This window comes from Coenobita brevimanus, chromosome 38 (genome assembly GCF_032717465.1).
Source record: "Coenobita brevimanus isolate Jiangsu-jjx chromosome 38, ASM3271746v2, whole genome shotgun sequence".
Taxonomy (NCBI): Eukaryota; Metazoa; Arthropoda; class Malacostraca; order Decapoda; family Coenobitidae; genus Coenobita; species Coenobita brevimanus.
Window position 1 is genome coordinate 42,296,213 of NC_136991.1, and position 14,896 is coordinate 42,311,108.

A 14,896-nucleotide genomic window follows, 5' to 3' on the forward strand; every position below is an offset into this window, starting at 1 on the left:
TCGATGACTTCTCACTTTTGATGCTTAGTAATGATATGAACTTTTTTGACACACTGATAAGATACGAGGAAAAAAATGTTTTTGACAATATGAAAACTTCTGGAAAATTTGATGGATTGATAACTTATTGCAGATCTGATGAAACGATAGGAAAAGTTTTTGATGCTTTGATGCTCCCCCCGTCTGACATTATTTTACATTCTGCGGGCCCATTACACAAAAAATGCCACCTCAAAACTCTATCGTGAATGACACGAACACTACCAAATCACCTTTTTTACTTCTGTCTGTAAAACCACTCGCTGAAAATTAATACAGGGCGAGAATACCGTATGACACCAAGCCCCACACACTCACACTCTTCACTCGACACCTCAGTGTGTCTGTTCATGTCATCTCTATCAAGTCATCGTCCCTTCACCTCTGCGTCGCCTCAGTTCCAATTGTCTGCTATCTCCCCTTGTTTCCTCCTCCTCCTCCTTTCTCTCCTTGTCTTTTAATCTTCCCCTTTTTCTCACTGCAACATCCCCGTCATCCTTTCTCTTCCTTGTATCTTCTTCTTTCTCTCTATATTCGTCTCCTCCTCCTCCTCCTTTCTCCACTTTATTTCTGTATGTCTTCTCCTACGCCTCCCCCTCTTCTCTTTGTCACCTTTTTTTCTTCCTTGTATATTCCTACTCCTCTTTTCTATATTGGTCGTCTCCTCCTCCTCCTCCTCCTCCTCCTCCTCCTTCCTTCTCCTACAGACAGTTTTATTTTATTACCTCCGCTCCTCCACTCCAGCTTCTCTCCCCTAGTCACCAGAATTTCCTGGTGGCTCAGTCGCCAGTGTATCTAAATAAAGTGGTTTATTCCTTTTATCTTAAGCTGTCATTTTCCTCTCTCTCTCTCTCTCTCTCTCTCTCTCTCTCTCGTCAACAGCCGATAACTCACATTCTCCCCCTCTCAACTTTCGCCAGGTTGTTAAGTTTTCAGCTTCATTGATGACGAACGGCAATACCAAATATGATAAATGAACGCTTCACACATTCCAAACATCCACCAAATTCAGTTATATGTCATGACGATATTAGTGTCGAAAAACGAGAAATTACTAATTAATGATAGGTTTTTGAAACCCGTGAAAAGAATTATGGTTCTCATACAGCATACGTAATAATAATAAAATGGAACAGTTAAGAAGTCACTGCATGATAGTATTGTGATCCCTACCCTGACGTATGGAAGCGAGGCGTGGACCTTGCAAGAGGGGAATACGAAGTCAAGAGTGAGAGCAGTGGAAATGAATTACTTGAGAGGAGCATGTGGAGTGACGTGCAGGGACAAGTTGACGAATGAAGAAGTGAAGGAACGTTGTGGGGTGGATGTGGATGTGGTTGGGAAGAGTAGGAGAAATACACTGAGGTGGTTTGGATATGTGGAGAGAATGGAGAATGAAAGACTGACTAAGAGGGTGTATGTAGCTGAGGTGGAGGGAGGGAGGGGTAGACCGAGGATGAGGTGGAGGGATGGAGTTGAGGTATATGAGGGAGGGGGGGGTGAGTTGGGGGGAGGGTAGTCAAAAGTTGGGTGACAGTGACTTGGAGGCGTTTTGTCTGCGGCCACCCTTTGCGGGATTAGGGCGTCGGGCTATAGATAGATAGATAGAGATAGAATTGGTCTACTTCTGGGTGCTTTCAGAAAATATTTGAGGCAAGATGAGAGAGAGCGAGAACTATATACTGTGTGTGTGTGGAGAGAGAGAGAGAGAGAGAGAGAGAGAGAGAGAGAGAGAGAGAGAGAGAGAGAGAGAGAGAGCTCCGTTGTGCAGTGGAATGACTCTGGCTGATAGTGATGACCATAAGACTGCTATTTATATATCTAACAGTGGCAAAAGTTGACAAACTGTGAATTTCTGAATAACCTTAAAAGCTGAATATTTCTGTCATTGGCAATAGGTGTCAGTCTTTCCCGTGGGTGTATATACTGCATGTCTGTCACGTTAACACTGCCAGCGTCTCATTACAGAACCTGCCGATAAAACTGCATTACGTGCACCTCTTCCGGTTGCCTCCCTCTTTCATAATGCCATGTCCTTTGATCTCAGCTAATTTACTTACTTGCCCGGGGCTCTCTTCATTCACTCTCTTTCACGTTCTGCTAATATCCGCTATTCCTCATACTTTCCTTTTTTATATCACCTTTTCTAATTCTCGAGTTTATACTCTCTCTCTCTCTCTCTCTCTCTCTCTCTTCTCCTCACACACCCCTGTCGCTCCCTCTTCTCTGCATAACCACCCTCTCCTCACACAACCTACCTTTTCCTCTAACTCCTCTCCCTCCAAACCTTCCCCCCCCCCCCCAATATCCTGATACACACCAAGGGTATCCTCATTATAAACTTGTGTTCTCAGTTGTCCTCATCCCCTTCCCACACTTTCACCCTCTGTTTTATTTTCGCCTCTCGGGTTCTCTCAGCCTCTCGGATTTTCTCCTCAACTTTTACGCTCGGGTTTTCTTGTCCCTATCGGTGTTTCCTTTTCCTGCCGCCTCCAAGGTTCTGTTACATTATTATGAACTCCATCAGCCCGATGACGTCTTTTCTCAGTTTGTTCTAGTAACGACAGTCTATATTATTCTACTTGAGACTGAAGGCGATAATGAAGGCTGTATCTGTTCTCTTCAGCCAAATAACGTCTTGTTCATTTTGTTCCAGCTTATGTCTTGTTATTTCTCCCAGTCTAAGAGTAAACAGGTAAATAAAGGATAAATTCTGTACATGCCTTCAGCTCAAGGACCTTTTAAATATATTTTTTTAGTAATTCATATTGTTCTTAGTACCGGTAGATCAGACAATGTCATACAGCATAGGAGACCCTCTTGTTGCTGTGGGCTGGTTAAGTATCGCCGAATATTAAAATTTTCCACAGAAACTACAAATCAAATGAAAAGCACGAAGTCCGCGGGCTGATGGGGCTAGATCTTTCTTAGATATTTTTTAGTGCCACGGATTGTCATTAATAATTCATTTTAATAAACCGTCCTAGCGCTCATAGCGTATAAAGTCAATAATCTATCCATCCATCACTCAGTCCTTTTACGCCCCATCAGAAGCGTAGGGGCCCGGGACTAGGCTGCTCAGTCCCGACATTAAAGGCGAGGGTGACCAGCCTCACTCGCCCCTGACTAGCATAATGTGAACAATAAACTCCAACATTCCCTCAGACATACGAGTATACCCCTACAGGCTCAATCCGGCTGGAGCGTCTTGACCCACTAAACCACCACCCAACGTTGTAAATGGTTTTTTGGTTTATGGGAAACCATTTGGTTTACCACTCAGTGCAGAGTCACCCTAAGGCAGCTCTACATGGAGTGAGTGGATGGTGGGCACCTCCACCTACCACATAAAATTCAACAAGCTTGTATATTTTTCCTCTGGTATTTGTTCAGTGTGCCACAGTTCCTGGTTAAATGAACATCGGGCTGAAGTGGTGAAACCAATCAACATTTTTTCGGTAATTTTTCAATATGCCACTTTTTCATTTGGCGTCATCGGGCTGAATGTAACTCAAGTCAACATACCTGTCTCGATATTTTTTGCGCGTTGTCTGTCACGAGCGCCCCTCACAGGATGCAGCGCCAGACAACAGAAAGCGATATTTCTCATTACACATCCTCGGTCAAATGGGGTTAAAGTGAACAAATTCGCTTTTTTCTTCGATATTTTTTAATGTAGCACGTTTCCTATCGATCTATCTATCTTTCTATCTATCCATTTACAGCAAATCATCCCATTACAATATACACCAGACAGGTATGGTTTACTTCCTCAGGTGGTGAAGGACGCTAAGATTGCAGAAAAAGGAAGGTACTCCACAGAATAAACATTTATTTTCCACTGAGTATTTTTCTGTCATTCATCCAGTGTGTGGAGCGTGAGTATTTTCCAGTGTGGTCAGTAGTGATAATGTATCCATCATTTTTCACACCAAGACAATTATATTCCAGGCCTGGCACGTCGAGCTCCTTCCTGTCCCTTTCTACCTATGTCATGCTTTTTTCAGTCACCATTTTTCCCGCATTACGGCCCTTTTTTTTTTTTTTTTTTTTTTTTTTTTTGTCACCATTTTTTTTCTACACTGTTATACATGTTAGTGATTTCCTTGCCTCTGTAACCTCAGTACAGTAGGTCCTGGTTACGAGTTGCCTTTTTTTATGTCTTTTTCCACAATCATGTTCACACACACACACACACACACACACACACACACACACACACACACACAAACGAATAAGAATGCGTACCGAAATATAACCGCTACCTACAGCCCTGATTTACCAGTTTCCTCCAACTTACAGTGCCGATTGTATGAAAGGTGTGATATTTTGGAACACATCTTTGTTACAAAACGAAAACTTTTTGTATAGCCAAGTCCCTCCGTATATAAATCAGTCGGATCGAACATTTCATCTTCAAGTACTGTGAGACTCGTCCTCATAAAGGTGTCGCCCCCAGACCTATATTCTTGATGGGGTGCCAGAAGGGGAAGTGAGTGAGTGATGGGGTGCCAGAAGGGTAAGTGAGTGAGTGATGAGGTGCCAGAAGGGGAAGTGAGTGAGTGACGGGGTGCCAGAAGGGTAAGTGAGTGAGTGATGGGGTGCCAGAAGGGGAAGTGAGTGAGTGATGGGGTGCCAGAAGGGGAAGTGAGTGAGTGATGGGGTGTCAGAAGGGTAAGTGAGTGAGTGATGGGGTGCCAGAAGGGGAAGTGAGTGAGTGATGGGGTGCCAGAAGGGTAAGTGAGTGAGTGATGGGGTGCCAGAAGGGTAAGTGAGTGAGTGATGGGGTGCCAGAAGGGGAAGTGAGTGAGTGATGGGGTGCCAGAAGCGGAAGTGAGTGAGTGATGGGGTGCCAGAAGGGGAAGTGAGTGAATGATGGGGTGCCAGAAGGGGAAGTGAGTGAGTGATAGGGTGCCAGAAGGGAAAGTGAGTGAGTGATGGGGTGCCAGAAGGGGAAGTGAGTGAGTGATGGGGTGCCAGAAGGGGAAGTGCGTGATGGGGTGCCAGAAGGGGAAGTGCGTGATGGGGTACCAGAAGGGGAAATGAGTGAGTGATGTGTTAAGCTGCATCAGAGAGTCTTAGGCGATCAGAGAAAAGTTGAGAAGTGAGAGAAACGTAATATGCGAATGAGCATTGGTGCAGAAGAAAACAGAAAATAGTGGGGCATAATGCACTAAAATAGCCCCGTAAACCACAGATCATGAAGGAGGGAACAGTGCATGTGTGGAGAAGGAAGCTACAAGCAAACACTGTGCATGCGTGGCACCGCCGTCAGCAGGGAGAGGAGGGGAGGCAGCAGCGGGGATGGCAGTTATATCTGATGGCGAGACAGGAGAGGAGGGGTACACTCCTCTCTCCCCTTCCCCCTGACCCCTCGCGTGTCCACCAAACCAACTAATTTTGATATTCCAACCTACTGTCCGAGTGCCCAGTGAAATGGGTCACCCATTTATTCTGCTTATTTGCGGCCAGACGCCTTAATCCGCAAAAGGGTGGTCAAGGATTAAGCCATGTGACTGTAACAGACAGACAAACAGAATGGATGCAATACCAATTTCAATTAAACACTCAAAAACTTTCAGTCCCATCTGACCAACCAAACGATCCACAGAAAATTTGCTTCATAATACCTGTGTGACCAACGACACCACAGACTGACAAGGTGCAAGGGGAAAATGGAGGAGGGGGATACGAACCTTGCCATGTGCATATTCATTCACGCAGTACTTCATCTTTCTATGGTGGTGGTGGTGGTGAAGAGGGTGTTGGGTGGTGGTGACGGTGATGGTGGAGAGGGGAGAGGGTGTAGGGTGGTGGTGGTGGTCGTGGTGGTGGTGGTGGTGGTGGTGGTGGGGAGGGTGTAGGGTGGTGGTGGTGGGGAGGGTGTAGGGTGGTGATGGTGGAGGTGGTGGTGCTGGTGGGGAGGGTGTAGGGTGGTGGTTGTGGCTGGGATGGTGTAGTGTGGTGGTGGTGGTGGTTTAGAGGGTCCAGTGCGGTGGTAGTGGTTTGAAGAGTGTAGTGTGGTGGTGGTGGTGGTGGTGGTGGTGGTAGTGGTGATGGAAAAGGTGTATTCTGGTGGTTGAGGTACTGGTGGGAAGGGTGTTGTGTGATTGTGGTGTACAGGATGTAATGTGGTGGTGTGGAGGGTTTAGTGTGCGGAAGGGAAGAATGTAGTGTGGTGGTGTTGGTGGGGAAGATGTTGTGTGGTGGTGTTGGTGGGGAAGATGTTGTGTGGTGGTGTTGGTGGGGAAGATGTTGTGTGGTGGTGGGGAGGATGCAGTGTGGTGATGGGAAGTAAGTAGTGTGGTGGTGGGATGTGGGTGGTGCGGTGGTGGGAAGGGAGTAGTATGGGGGGTGGGAAGGGGGCAGTGTGGGGGTTGGGAAGGGGACAGTGTGGGGGTTGGGAAGGGGACAGTGTGGGGGTGGGGTGTGGGTTGTGTGGGGGGTGGGGAGGATGAAGTGTTGTGGTTGTAGGGAAGATGTACTGCGGTGGGATGTAATGTGGTGGTGGTGGGGAGGATGTAGTGCGGTGGTGGTGGGGAAGATGTAGAGTGGTGATGGGTGGTGATGGGAAGTAAGTAGTGTGGTGGTGGGATGTGGGTAGTGCGGTGGTGTGAAAGGGGTAGTATGGGGGGTGGGAAAGGGGTAGTATGGGGGGTGGGAAAGGGGTAGTATGGGGAGTGGGAAGGGGGCAGTGTGGGAGGGGTGGGAAGGGGGCAGTGTGGGGGTGGGGAGGATGAAATGTGGTGGTGGTGGGGAAGATGTACTGTGGTGGTGGTGGGGAGGGTGTAGTGTGGTGGTGGTGGGGAGGGTGTAGTGTGGTGTTGATGGAGAGGACGAAGCGTGGTGATAAGGTGTGATAATGAGGGGGTACGGAAAATATGGTGTGGTGGTGGTGGGAAGGATGTAGTGTGGTGTTGGGGGAGGATGTAGTGTGGTGATAAGGTGTGATAGCGAGGGGTTGCGGACGATATAGTGTGGTGGTGGTGGTGGCAAGTACCGGTATGCAGTGTGGTGGTAGGGAGTGGGTAGTGTGGTGATAGGGAGTGGGTGGTGTATGTGGGTGGTGAGGATGTAGTGTGGTGGTGGGGTGTGGGTAGTGTGGTGGTGGGGTGTGGGTAGTGTGGTGGTGGGGTGTGGGTAGTGTGGTGGTGGGGTGTGGGTAGTGTGGTGGTGGGGTGTGGGGAGTGTGGTGGGGAGTGGGGAGTGTGGTGGGGAGTGGGGAGTGTGTGGTGGTGGGGTGTGGGTAGTGTGTAGGGGTGGGGGTGTGTGGGAGGTGAGGAGTGGGGAGCGTAGTGGCGGAGAGACGTCGGTGTGGCAGAGTGTAGGGTGTAGGGTTAAGCATGGTGGTGTGGAGCAGGCAACAGCTGCGTTAGGCCTCAACGTTATATTAATTTTATGGTGGTATGCACGGAACTCTACCTTATAATCTGTCAATACCTTAAATTCCTGACAATATTGGTTTTCTGCTCCTATAGCATAAGGTAAATTAATAATAAATTAACTTAAGCACCCCACCTATTTTAGTTAAACACACGACCACACTCTCTAGGTTGACTGCTTCCTAACATGGAGACCTGAGTCTACCTAGTCCTCGATGATGACTGATGATTCTCTCTCTCTCTCTCTCTCTCTCTCTCTCTCTCAAACACTAGATCAAATTGCTTTTTCCTCGTTAAGGCTGAGGTTTCCTAGGTATATAAAAACACTTTCTTTGTCTCTCGCCTTCTTTACACGTGTTTTATTATTTAGCTTTATTTTCTTGAACCCTCAATCCAAGCTTTCACAATAATTTTTGCGTTTATCAACCCCTTCAATATCATGGTATTTCCTAACTTCACTGTCGTGTACGTTCAGTCGCTTATATTTAGGACGAGAGATTTTTCGAAGAGGAGGAATTAGATATTCCTTTCATTAACTCCATCACCAGACGTCTGCTCTAACCTGTGCTATATTGTCTCTAGGAGAAACCAATGACGTAAAAATTACTTCATTCTCTTGTTCTAAGCAGACTAACCCCACTTCTTCTTTCTCCTCTATTTACATAGTTTTCTTCTCCCTCATTTGTTTTCTATTAATAATTCGACCAACAGTACTAATAGCCATTTCTCTCACCTTTTCCACTGTATTTTGTAGCGGGAAGTGTTGTAATCGAACTGCCGGATATCCCTCACACAGAAATTCCCAAAACACCACGAATGTAGGCAGCCCGTTGCTACCTTGTTTATTCTTACACGGAGGGACCTCTCTGACACACCCAAACACCTCACCTCACCTCACTGATCCTTTCTGTCTCTCTTCAGTCTGCTCTCCCGGTAAGATGATGTCTTACTACAGTACAGCAAATCAGTTCTTATTTCAAACTTTATGCAATCACGCCCCCCTACCGCAGTTTATCCTCATCTCTGCGTCCCCTCTCTTCACCCCTCACCATATAATGTAATATCCTTATTCCATTACTTCTACGCTACACGATCAAAATAAGGAAATTGCCCTTCCTTCACAAAACACTGCGATTTAAATGCAAAATTCTATAAAATATTGGCCATAAACATCGCCACCTGATATGTAGGGAATTACATATAATAAGCAGAACCACTTGGTCATAAACAATACTACATGAAAAAGATCATAAACACCACCACATAGTCATAAACATCAGCACACTACTGTATAAGCAACTACAAGGTATCAAGACCAACACATTTACTATCATTTCCTCCACCACTCTATCCACTTCTTTCTCCTGTCTTCTCTTAATAATGTTTTAATTCCGGACATTTCTCATCTTCATTTCCTCTTCCTCTTCACTCTCATACTGTTTTTTTCTCTTCCTACATTTTTTCTCCTCCTCCACTCTCCTCCGGTTTCTCCTTTTTCTTCTCCGTTTTCTTCCCATCTTCCACAGCATTTTGTCGTGTTTCCCCTCTTTCCTCTTCTTGCTCTTCTTTTTCCTGTTTTTTTTCTTACCTTACTAATTTACCCCCCTCCCCCTCTCCTCCTCCTCCGCCTCGTTATTTTTGTTTTATGACACTGCTTGTAATATCTTTTTCTTTGGTATTATTTTGTACCTTCTTCCGCCTTTTCCTACCGTCAAACTCAATCTAACTTAACCAAACAAGATTTTTTTTTCTTTAAGAGATGCTGTTGTGGTTCATCCTGACTTTCCATCCTCAATCGTTTTTCTCTTCTTTTTGTACCTTGTTATTCTGTTTTTACGTCAAGGACAATATTTACGTCAAAGTTAACGTTAAGGTACTTTGACGTCAGAGGCAGCATTTAACGGTCACAGAATGTTTGCAGCACCCCCCCCCCCACACACACACACGCGCGCGCGTTAGGGATATGAACAAACAGATTAAGGAACAACTATGACACGAATAAATGGATGCCGCATGTTTCCAGCTACAAAAGCTAACAAGTTTAGCGGGAACGTTCCAGCTTCAAAGTAAAGAGGCTGCACCAGGATAATCCCTCCAAATATATGTCCATTAAAAATTATTGTAATTCAATTACGACAACACTGTTCCTAAAAGAATTACACAGAATGCATTAAAAATGACTAAATCTGATTCCTTATCATCATCATCATCATCATCATCGTCGTCGTCAACATCGTCATCATCGTAGTCTTCGTCTTGTTTTTAATTTTTCATTATTTTTTATTTATTTATTTATTTATTTTTTTGGCATTACCGGGAGTGCTATTACTTGCTACTGAAGGTTATACTGACACTGAAATGAATTTGCCAGTATGTAAGGGTTGCTGGAGTTATATTTATGACGAGGAATCAAACTTTGTAGCTCTGGGGGACAGTCGCACATACTTCAAATCTCCAAAATCCCTCTGAAGTTGTGAAGCGTTATGACCAATTTTCACGTCATTCTTAAACCCAGTTCCTATTATTAGCGCACTTTTCTGGCAAAAACCAGACGAGGAGAAATTATGGCAGTCAAAACTATTATTTCTATCATTTTAAGGAAACAGATAAGGGGTTTTGTTGTTATAATCATCATCATCACCATCCATCAATCTCATCATAATCACTATCCATTAATCTCATCATCATCATCATCATCCAGCTGAGTTAGCACAATACAAGGGAAAGGTATGTTTAGAGTTCATTCTGACCAATGCCTGTGCTCTCCAAGTCCCTAAATCAATGGACATTTGATTGTCTAACCGCTTCCTTCTCTCCTCTATCTCTACGTTATCATAATTCCAATTCCTTAATTATACAACGATGATCTGAGCTGTACACATTTAGCGCACTCCACTCATACGGTAATGGCATCACCCTTGTCTTTCCTCCTGCTTCTTACATACATCGTCCATCACAAGAGTCACTATAACGATCACGGGATGAGGTTTTACCGCAGCGTTATTATCTTTTTTTTTTTTTTTTGTCTGTTATCTACTCAAGGCAAAAGGAACCTTGTCATTTTTAATGCTTCAAAAAACCAATTCTTCCATCTCTCAACTCGGCACAATCTTCCACAAATCACTGCATCATCTCATTATTAATATTATTGTCTACTTTTCTCGTGATCTATATTAGAAGGATCATATTACTTCAATAATGCAAAACAAACAAATAAACAAAACATCACGCAGGTTGTGTGTGTGTGTGTGTGTGTGTTAAACAGACTCCGCTCATTCTTTAATCCCACACACTTTTTTTTTTTTATGCGAGGAAGAAGGAACTAAAGGCTGAGCCCGCGGCATTATTCGCCTCATCAGTGGGACGGGGGGGGAAAGGTTCTTGCTGGTGGTGAAGTGGTTGAAGAAGTTATCGATATATGATGGGATGCTAGATCGATCCCTGGCTGGGGCAGGGAACTATCTGACGACTTGACTTTTTGTTTTGTTTTAATGTACTACAACATCACACGTGTAAACAAGTCCCCTGCTAATACCACTACACAAGACTCTGGTGAAACAACCGATTCATGCATTCATTATGGACGGTGGCTTAACATGTATTCAATTTGGACGGTGGGAACATGTGCCACAGCAGTGACATGTGAAGACTTGTTGCACGTAGGATTGCGGGGACTCAGGGGACGGATTCAAAGAACATTAAAGGCACCACATCCCCAAGCGTCGCCTGAAGGTACGGCACTGAGGCAACATACAGTATAGCCATTCACAAGGTACTGGGCGCAGCCACCTTGTAGCGACATCTGGCGTGGTAAGTTAAGAGCTGGGAGGAAATAACCTACGCCACAACAGGGGAACACTTATTTGTGTGACCCTTTGGCCCGACCGGAGTCTCAGACCTTCTTACACTCTAATCAATGTTATTAAAGCATTACTGGAACAGCTATAATGATAAATAAAGTGCCATCTTCGGTTTTTGTTCAGTAAGTAGTTCTGGGGACATTCAGTTACTGGTAAAACAACAGGAATGTGCAATAAATGGACCTAGCAGAGTGAAAAGTCATCTAAGAGTCGCTCGCGCAATATGGGATGGATGTTATTTCTGAAATTACACCCCGCCAACCGACACTGAATTTGATATGCTCATCACTTACTTCAGGCAGCTCTGTGCAATACTTCTCTTCTACATACATCCGTTGCAAATGCATTTCATATACTAAGCAAATAAAGAGCAGGGAGGGATTCTCCAGTTCCTTCCTCCCTCTGTTACGGCATCTGCGTTGTTTAGGTCAGGTTTGGATACATTAGGTTATCAGACGCTTGTGTGACATCTGCGATACAATTAAGTTTGGTTACGTCATGTTAGGTTATCTCCCCCTCTTACGGCATCAACGAAAAAAAAATTAGGTTAGGTCGTCTGGTTAGGTGATGTTAGGATAGCTAAGGTTAACTCCCTTTTGTATGGTATCTACGTTAAAATTAGGTTAGGTCCCGTTTGGTTAGGTTAGGTTAGGTTATCTCCTGCCAAGGCTGGTTAGGATGTTACAATAGGTTAGGTTATCTCCCCGTGTTATGGCCTCTGTGATTAAATTAGGTTCGGTCAGGTATGGTTCTGTTTGGATATCTCCCTTTATTACGGCAACTACGTTAATAAAGGTGTCAAGTCTGGTTAGGTTAGGTTTGGTTATCTTGAACTGTTATGTCATCTACGTTAAAATAAGGTTAAGTTGGGTCTAATTAGCTTCTTTCTCTCTGATATGACATTTACATTATAATTAGGTCGGGCCAAGTCTGTTTAGGTTATCTCCCTCTGTTATGCCACCTACGTTGCAATAAGGTTCGGTTAGGCCTGGTTAGGTCTGGTTCGTCTCTCTCTCTCTCTCTCTCTCTCTCTCTCTCACGGCATCTCCTGCACATTAAATTTGACTGTCAGTTCTGGTTAGGTTGGGTTAGATTATCTCTGTTATGGCATCCACTACACATTAAATTAGATTGTCAATTCTGCTTGGGTTGGGTTAGGTTATTTCCCTATATTATGGTATTTACAATAAATTAGGTTATTGCAGGTTTGATCAGGCGAGGTTATCTCCCTCTGTTATTGCATCTAAGTTCAAACATTAAGTTGGCCTGGTTGGTTAGGTAAGGTTATCTGCTCCTTTTATGGCATCAACGTTAATATCAGGTTTTGTCAGGTTAGGCTGGGTTAGGTTATGTACAGTTACAGTACATTTGTTTTGGTTAGTTGCTGATAATTCCATTGGACTAGGCCAGTCTAGTGTTAACAGGGTAATCGGTAGAGAGGTGGCCTGCAGTCCTACCGTACCCATGTTCAAACCCCGGCTGGGGCAGGGAACGGTTTAAGGATTTGAATTTCATATAATCAGACTTTACCGATCTACCAGAAGACCAGCCGACATGTCGTAAAAATACCCCCGGTAATACCAATACACCAGTCCTGTATGAGACAGCCCTAGCATGTATTCAATATGGACGGTGGGGGATAGCGCCGAAGTGGTGATATGTAGAGGAGTATGGTATGTAGGAGGTCTACTGGGCCTTGAGAGCAGGCCGTGAAGCCTATGCCTAGAGTCGGACACATAAAAAAAAAAAAAATCACCCATGTGAGTTGTGCTGAGAGATATTAAGAATCCTAGAAGAGTGAAGGAGATGAATTATTTTGATGAATGAATCAGTCAAATAAGTAGATTTCAATGGGTAACCTGGTGACACTGCTGGGACATAAATCAAGACACACACACACACACACACACACACAATATGTTTGGCAGCGGCGGCGGCAGCTATGAGTTTTGTGGGTGAATATAGTTTTTTTTTTTTTTTTTGGTGAGTGTGTAAGAACCAATTTTTATCACGGAGTATATGTAATGTTACAATACTACTGCAGCATCTTGTTCTTTGAAAAGTCGTGGGTCTACTGCCAACGCATCAATGTACGGAAGGAGTATTATGGAGGATGAATGTGTGTGGGGGGGTGAAATCAGTAACACTTAACATGTGAATTACGTCTTTGTGGTACAGCACACAAACACTGGATTCCTATCCACTGGTGTGGTTAAATTTCCGGGATAAGTATTAACATTTACCAATAATACTAAGAATAAAAAAGGCATCTTTACAAATATTAACACCCTCACTGTGATTACTTTTTAATTCTTGGAATTATACCAGCTGTTTTAGAGTTATTATAAAGGATTTTTGTCCCATATACTGAACGCCTTAAAGATTCTGATAATTTTGAAGATAATTTTTTTATAATCCGACATGTTATTTAGCTGTAATGTTGTGTTATAATTTTTAGCGCAATATTATGACTTTCTAACTCTTGATTGGCGATTAGTTTATCCAGCGATATCGTAACATCTTTCAGAAGCAAAATATTACTTAGTGAGATTTCTCTCTCTCTCTCTCTCTCTCTCTCTCTCTCTCTCTCTCTCTCTCTCTCTCTCTCTCTCTCCGTAACGAAGGTAGGCCTACTAGTGATCAAAACAACCCATGGGCTGTGTACAGTACCTATTCAACAGCAGGTTAACGACCATACCAGTGCTGGTCAGGGCCTGCTCGTCTCGCCTCTAAATTGAGGCGCTTGTTAAGTTGTTTGTGGAAATCACGATGTTGAAGGAGCAAGAGAGGAGTGTACAGTAGATAGACGGACATACAGACAGACGTATGGATGGATGGACGGATGTACTAATAGACAGATAAGTAAATAGGTAACAAGACAATGGGATGGATATACCAATATGCTGTACACGTATACAGTTAGACTGAAAACATCTAGACACACTGACCGATACACAAACAGATAGATAGGTAACAGGTAGGTAGGTTGGTTGGCTGATACAAAATATAAAGAGACCACTGAGACTGATATGGATATACAGAGACAGATATATAGATAGACAGGTAGGTAGGTTGGAAGGTAGATAAAAAAATATAAAGGGAGAACTGAGACAGATATGGATATAGTCTGATAGACTGATGGACTGACAGACAAACAGGGACATATATATATTGATAATAGTAAGGGATATAGATATATAGATGATACAGAGTGATATAAATGTATACAGACAAATGGATACAGGTATGTATATAGCTACAGAGAAGAGAGGCCGGCAAATAAATGGTGACACACACACACACACACACACACACACACACACACACACACACACACACACACACACACACACACACACACACACACACACACACACAGCGCAGAAGTGGAAAAAAATGATTTTTTTTTCTTCTAGCAAAAATCAAATATATTTCAATTCTAGCAGTGTATCTGTCTGTGTGTCTGTATAGTACAGCCGAAACTAGAAAAACGATTACAATGAAACTTGGCAGGATGGTTGCAACTGAGTCAGTGTTGGACCCATTTCATGTCGACTGAAATTTTCTAAAGGAGTATTTTTGCTGTTAACAGATGTCCCACTGGTTTTAAATTAG